Below are 8,458 nucleotides of genomic sequence, written 5' to 3'. Positions count from 1 at the left end.
CACGCTTTGTTGTGCGTATTAACAGTAATGAGCATCCGATAACTTTAATAAATAGTTGAAAATTTATTTTCAGTATAAAACAAGATTAACTGGTTATGAGTACATGAAGTACATACGACAATAACTAATCCTATAATTTATATAGTTTCTCCATATTACTGAGAAGATTATAAAAATGGAATGCCTAATGATAAAAACTCTGATCATATAGTCGCTATTTTTTATGATTTTTATATGCTTTGAAGATCACCGCTACCATTTTGTATACTAAATACATTTACGGCGATCTCAATTGTGACGTAATTGCACTAAGAAACCTGTGAAACCCATAAATCTAGTGGCGGCTGATAGTAAATCAATCGTAATAAAGACTTTTGATCGTGGTTAACAAGAAGCAGGATCACTTGACCATTAAGGCAATCACACACAAAAGTGTTGTGTTCGGATCGGAAAGATCAATATGATTATATCGACTAATGGACTCACGATGACTTTCTAAATTAATAACGAATTGCCTCTTCGATTGGTCCATGTTAATGAGGAAACATCTTCATCTTCGGATAACAAACGCTGGGTCTTATTAACTTTGAAATGTTTCGTCTTTATTTTTAAACAATTTTAACTTCTGAGCTACCATTGCTTTCGTTCTGATTAATATTCTGATTCATTCACTTTTCATATATTGTTAATAACCTGTCCATATAAAATACATAAGTAATCGAACTTTGTAAATTTTTTAGACAATATTTGAATAATTTATTACATAAATTTAAAAAAAAATCTCTTTTATATATGTCTGCATATAATTCTTGTAAATTTTGTCGGGTTGTAGATATTTTACAACAAACGTAGAAAAGGTTTTACGGTTGTTATGCCAGTGTAACTTCCTTCATCCGCAAATTAGGAGTTTATTCAAATAGAACCGGAAAAATCTGTTACGCAACGTCGCACTTTTTGAAAAATAGCTTAACAATGTTGCTGCTGCAGTATCTAATGATGTTTACTGTAAATGGAGAAAGTACTTTGCTGTGCAAATGTGCTTTAATGTGCTCTATCAAATTATTAATTGCAATCCTACACTCTTAAGGCAAAATTTTATTAACACAACATATTTTTGTTTTATTTTATTTTTTTTGTTTTACGCAATATTCATTCATTTATATATTTCTTTTCATTTATGCACCTGAATGAATTACTGTTTTTTCACATGTCAGCTGACTTGTCCACTTTCTTGTCAAAGCTAATGTCACGAGCTTCACATCTGGATGTCATTGTAATGTTTATTTATTACGGCGCTAACACAAAGAGCAACACTCGAAGTGCAAATTGTTATCTACTGAAGAGCCTTTACAAAAGCTTACAGATATTTCCTTGTAATTCTACTTCATCTTTTATTTCATTGTGGCGAGGTTGTCCATTTAATTTCTATTATAGATTTTTTTGGCTGTCGGAGGCGTTATGTTTAGTTGGTTTTGAATGACCATGTATACGTCCATCCACTCTGTACCATGAGATAATGAGACAAGGTTTAAATTAGTGGACTACCTGGCAAGCTGTTCCCATTCTTGGTTTCTTAATATGTGACAAAAATAGCACTATTAAATATTTTACTATGATTTTTATATGATAAAATATATTGAGCCATATATTCGTTAATTTAAATTAAAAACTATAATATAAGGAATCGTCACACAGACAAAACATCAATAAAATAATCAGACACTTAAATGCTCTAGGTATTTTGACTCCGAGAATTATAACGTATTATTATAAATGAATGTTATTTATATATTTCTGAGTATAACTTCCTCTATCGTTATCTCGAGTCAATATTTGTGCAGCGTGGGTGTAAGTATCTATCTCAATCAATAACGCTCTGTGACTGTGCTGCGATCTGACGACAAATTGTAAGTTTATACTCTATAATACTATTATCATAATATCTCACACTTAACTGGTGGGTGGCATTCATATTACTTACATCACCTATATTTATATTTACAAAGTCCGCGGCTTCATTGCGGACTCATGAATGATTGGCTATTTAAGTAGTTATTTAAAAGAAGTCTTTTGAAAGAACACAAATTTCTAAGTTAATAATAATATTTAAATTTCCTAACTCTACTTTATATTAGTACCACTCTGCAGCGTATAGTTTATTGGATATATGTATGTCTTCTACCTTACAGAAAATATACAAAAATAAGAGTTGTTTTTTTATTTATTTTAAAGGTGGTAAACGAGCACACGGCCTACTTGGTGAGCAGTAGCTATATGTATATATATATATATATATATATATATATATTATATGAAACAATATAAAACTAGATATTGCCTTTGGCTGTTGTTACCTTCATAATCTAAAAACTGAACACTTGAATGCCATAAAATGTAAAAAAATGGGCTACATATTTGTTTCTATACTTAATCCATTTTAATCCTAAACAAAAATTTACTTCTTACATGTCGTTGTATTATTAAACATGTTGTTTTTTAGTTATATTAAATCAAACATTAAAAATGTCATTGAAGGCTAATATTTAACTAAAAAATTTAAAAGAAGGATATTTTTAAAATAAATACAATAACAATAGTTAAAGAAACGAGCCGCCGGCGGGAAAAAAAGATAATCTTGCGTAATGTTTGTACTTCAAAATCAACAAGCGAAAAAAGCTACAACATTACAATACATGACTAACTGTTTAACAAAAGAAATTCTTCTATTCCAATTTCTAAAATTAAAACTTAAGTACACTGGTGACATAAATAGACTAGCAGCTATAATAGTCTCCTTTAGTATTTACATTGGATTACTTAATTCCTCACTCAAATGAAAATTTAACTTTATTACACAAACGTTAAGAGTGAGTGTTGCTTGTATTAATATATATTTCATAAAGTACATGTTAAATTTATCTCAATCATCCCTTGTCGTAGTGTTTGTATGAAGAACAGAGCAAGTCTGCATCATTCATTAGTGTCGGACACTTCTATACATTTAATTGTTTGAACTTGGTCACTACTGTTTAAGAGCGTCTCAACTAATCAAGACACGGTTAACAACATCCGCTCCGTAAGTGGCCGATGACTCGACGTCTTTGATGATGCAATTGTCTTCTAGAAATGAATGAATTGCATCAATTGATACTACTTCCGATTGAGTGTCAAGGATTTTGTTAGTGATCATTAATGGTCTATCAAGATCTTTTACAACTAGTTGTTCATAAATTACAAGCCATTTATGATATGATTCATGATATCTTCAAATTAAATGAAAGTGTAATCATCCACAAGTAATTCTAAACGTCAGTTGTGAGGATATTATAAAAGTTATAATGAATTATTTCACAGTAAATATATGATTCAATTAAGTTTTATCATCATCAGCAACTGTATCAAACCTCCAAAATATTTTTTAAAATTGAATCCAAAGCCAACATACATAAATATGTATACTTATAACTACCACACAAGTTACCCGTCGTAATTATACGTTCAGAAATTACGATTCATTCATGTTTATTGTTCGTGTGGCCTGTCGAGCGACTGCGACACTTCACGACATCAGACACGATATAGTTTTTTGTACGAATTTTTATAACATTTCGATTATAATTTGAGGTTCACAATCTTTTGTTATTATATTATATGAATTGAATTAAAATTATTATTTCGTCATAACGTAATTGTTATTCGAAAAAATGTGTAACTATTGTGTTTTTTTTTTTAGTTTTAATTCATATTTTATAACAACGATCCCTAAAATAATCGATATTTCGCCGCCATAGCGATATTATCTTTTTGTCGTTTCGTCGTTACGTAATGCTATATAACTCCGAATTACTTTCCCAGCCATGAATCAATTAAGTCTTTAATTCACGATTATGGTGAATCAAGATGCGCCGAAACACGTGAGACTTGTCTGCGATTTCCAAATTTTTTGCGACAATGTCAATGTCCTCTAAAGTCTTCAATAACCCGTTCGATAAATCAATATATTATGTAGTACACTTGTAAACCTTATTCATAAAATCGACATTTGTCATTTATAAATTTTTATTATACATATTTAATTTGTGAATCACTGACCGAGTTTTTATATCGAAATTCATAATATGTCTTGATTTTATCACTTTAATTGGACGTATATTGACTCTTTGATTTATATTTATTGTAAATACAAATTGTACAAACTTAAGAATAAGCATGAAAGTTCTTAAATCCACTTTATTCAAATAATAAGTCATACAAATTTGTATTCTTTATTGCACATAATTTATTAACGCGTTTAGTTTAATTAATTATGATGATAATTTTTTCATCTTTTATATTAATTATTTAATTTATACATGGAATGTTTTTTGGAATGTTTTTTTTCTTAAATTTACAGTGATCAGTTGAAATTCCTTTAAATTTCTGTCATCACGAGTATCTATTATGGTTGTTGAATATATATACATCATATTAATTAAACGATTCAGCTGCCTAGACCTGAAACCCCTTGAGGCTTTTTTCACAAAACGCGTATCGTATATGGTCAAACGTCCACCATATAAAGATTGGAATGTTACTGTGTAATTTAAAGCTATTCCTAGCAGACGTTTTTAATTCTTCAAATGTAACCAGTTCTGTGATGTTGAGGATTTTGTAAAATAAAATAAACACAAGTTAATATATTACATCAAATGTAAATTTTACTATTTGCATGATAAAAATATTTAATGGATTGCACCTCTTGTCGGTAATGTTCCATGTGTCCATTACTTATGTTAAATATAGCCATACTCTATCGCCATGCTATTAATTTTGCAGTTTTTGCTTCTAGCATTAATATAGCTTTATAATTTATTTCGGTGTTAAAATTCTTCATAGAGATTTAAGTCATTAATAATATTCATTATAGCTTCTTTTAAAATTATGATTCAGTATTAAAATTTATAAAAAAAAAAACAGGATACTTTGTTCACTTTATCGTTTGTTAATACGAATTACTGAACATAATTATTTATGAAACATCACAGATTGTATAACAATAAATAAGCTTTAAGTGTTCTTCGTTGAAATATTAATAATATATTTTACTATGTAATCAACACTGCTAACCTATTTATTACATTACCTTATATCTTAACAAATAACTGTTTTTTAACAACCTAAAATACTTCGTCCTATAAAATTACCTGCTTTTAAGGCATTTGCTTGAAAGAAACAGAAACAAGGTTTTGTTAAGAGACAGTTACAATTTCGGCCGTTATAATTGTATAGAATTGCTTTGTAAAACTCAAGAATGAAAACGAACAAACAATGCATGGAGTGGTTTTGATTAAGACCTTACAAATATAAAGAGTGAAGCGTGTAAAGCTAGTATTAAATGTACAAACTGATGTATAACTAATATGAATAGATCAAATCAAACAACAATTACATTTGAGAAAATAACAACAAAATATATTCTTAATGTTTTCTACACTCTTGTAAATTAATTCATTTTTAATGTCAGTCAGAAATTTCAACCAGATTAAATTTTAAGTCGGTTGTATTTAATCGTTGATGTATTTAAGATTAAATAAAAAGAATTTATACACTGCGACAACTCCACAGAATCCCTATCATTCGTCGTACCTGACGAAGAGCGGGCGCACGAAACGCTGAGAAAATCTTCGAGCCAATCTATAATCCATCGCCAACACGTGCACAGCTATTATTGATTTTGCCGTTTTTTGTACAAAATTGCATGCCTGTCCCATCTTGACATTGAAAAAATATTTACTGGGGTGGTGTGAATGCCTTATTATAAGCTTGCGCAATGACATTTACGTTTTTGTTTGAGTTGTCGCGTGACGTTATACGGATTGTTTCTCCTCTAAACTTTAAGATATTGTGGTTATGTAGTATTAAATAAATTTAAGTTAATGGCTGGCGATATTGTCTTATACACGCATTGTAATAAATGTGATGTGTAAGTCTTAAGCGCAGATGAAAGATATTAATGAATTGCCTCTCTCTTCAAAAATAAATGTTATTTTACAATTGTTCAATAATATTTTTGATGTAGAAATAAAGGTACATTTTTATTATAAGATTAAAGATAATAATTATTTAAGGATGTTACTAGTAAGAGGTATTTTTATAAAAATGAGGGTCCAACAGAAGCATTTTTAAACTTAACCGACTACTAAAAACGTTAAAAATAAACATTAAAATAAAAAAACAAATATTGACACGGATGTCAATAGAGACCTGACTTTCGACCCCACTTCACAACGGACCCCGGAAAAAGTGGTTTAAGTTACAGAAATACCCTTTCTAAGAAAACAAACATTGTCACTACATTTTTCGGGATATCCTGAAGTGAAAGTAAATTGATACACGTGCAAGTCATGTATTTCTATAGATTAAAAAAAATATGTGAGGAAAAGTATTTGATTTACTTCAAAACATTAGAGAAAGCCTAATTTGTGTAATTATTTCCGATAGTCAGTCTTTAAAACCTTATTGAATATCTCTTTCTAGCACTACAAATAACCTACATCATGATTAAAATATTCTTCGGTAAAATAAATTCAATATTTTTAAATTGCATCTCCAGCATCACGATGAGAGCTGAATTCCATTACATGGTTACTCTATTTTTCACCAAGTATGAACCAATATCCACAAGGAAATTGTTCTAAATGTTGCCTTGACTTTAACTTCTTTTATAACGAACTGTAATATTTTTTAGATATATAGATTTCAAATACATCAAGTTATTACAATTTTATGATAAGTAAAATATCTACATTAACATAAATCAGAATATTAAAAAAAAATCATACTATGTATATAATTCGATAACAAAAATATATTCTCTAGAAAGAAATAATATTTTTACTTAAGATGATCACATTTTTTACATGTACTTCCAAGATAAATTTGACATCAACTTGTCTTGCGACAGAACATCTATTTTCATAAAAAATAAAAACAAGAGGATACATGACTCATATTGATATAAACAATCAAAGCCTTCGAGAACCTACACGATAAGGCACTTGATGATAAGATAAAATGATAAACTTCGAGAGAACACAGTTCATACATATTTAATAAACTATTAATTTAATTTTTTTATCATATACGTATATTGAATTTCTCCTGAGAAATGAAAAAGAGTTATTGATTTAAAATGTTATAAAAAATTATTATTTTGTATTAAATTATTCTGATTACCATAAATTAGAATTATGATTATATATCTTTGACCAGCTGTACTTCAGGATTTGCATTATACTTTAGGAACAAACATTACTACACTTATTGTAAATTGGTTAAGTAATAATGATATTAATCCACGTCACGCTCGTAATGGAAGGACACCAAGACGCCATAAGATTGATGGTATTAAAAATAAAGATTTTGTATAAAGTTATATTTTTACTTCATAATCTTTTATTTTATCTAATGATGTGATGTTAAAAGATAATCTATCAGGGTTGAGATGGCATTGATTAGGCGAAACTTATATCTCAGAACAAGTTACTATGGGAAGATTACAATTTTTAAAAAGATTTAATTTAAATATTAATCAATAATTTTTCTTAATAAATTTATTTTAAAACAATTTAGGATTATTTTTATGTAATAACAATAATTTAGATATAAACAAATAGACTCTAAGGTACAATACAAAGGATAAAAAAAATATATATTATATACGTTTGTCTTATTAGATACAGTTGTTGTCACAGACCGGCTACGATAAATTTATCAAAGACACAAAATCACGCTACAGGAGTACCTCAGGATACCTAATATCTTTAGATCTGTAATAATAAAAACAGACAATAAGAAACTAACAAAAAAAATTAAAACTATTTATACTTTCATACTCTGGATGGAAATAAGCCCTAACATGTCTTATTGAGACTATGCCTGAGTTTACTGTGGTTTTCCACGGACCAAGATTTTTATGCTGACATCCGCTTCGAATGCTCAAGATGAATGAGACTGCGTGAGAGCACTATCTGATTAATCCTAAGCTAGTTCAAGTTTTTATCACAGCAAGAAGTGGAAGTATGTGTTCGTATATTTAATATAAAATAATATTGTGTTAAAACGACATCGCAATATATTTTTGATCTTAATTTGTTATAAGTAATCCAGAAGATAATATTTTTTTAAATTAGATGCACATTGTAACTTTCCCAGAATATTTTTTTTGTCGATAAAAATATTACAAAAATAATAATAAATAACAAAAATATATCATAACAGTAAAAAGAATATGATGAAAAAAGGATGTTATTCCATAAAAATATTGAGAGTTCTATTCACTTTTAAGCCTCAATGGAATCATATCATATCGCAGAGCCATTCAAAGATTTCCCGATGTGAAATGTCCAGTTTTTACGCACAAAAGGAATTTGTTCCTGGTTACCAAGGCACGCCACTCGTCCTGGTCACATACCTTGCC

The sequence above is a fragment of the Danaus plexippus genome, chromosome 15, assembly GCF_018135715.1.
Source record: "Danaus plexippus chromosome 15, MEX_DaPlex, whole genome shotgun sequence".
In the NCBI taxonomy this organism is placed as follows: domain Eukaryota; kingdom Metazoa; phylum Arthropoda; class Insecta; order Lepidoptera; family Nymphalidae; genus Danaus; species Danaus plexippus.
Note: the sequence above shows the minus strand (reverse complement) of the source record.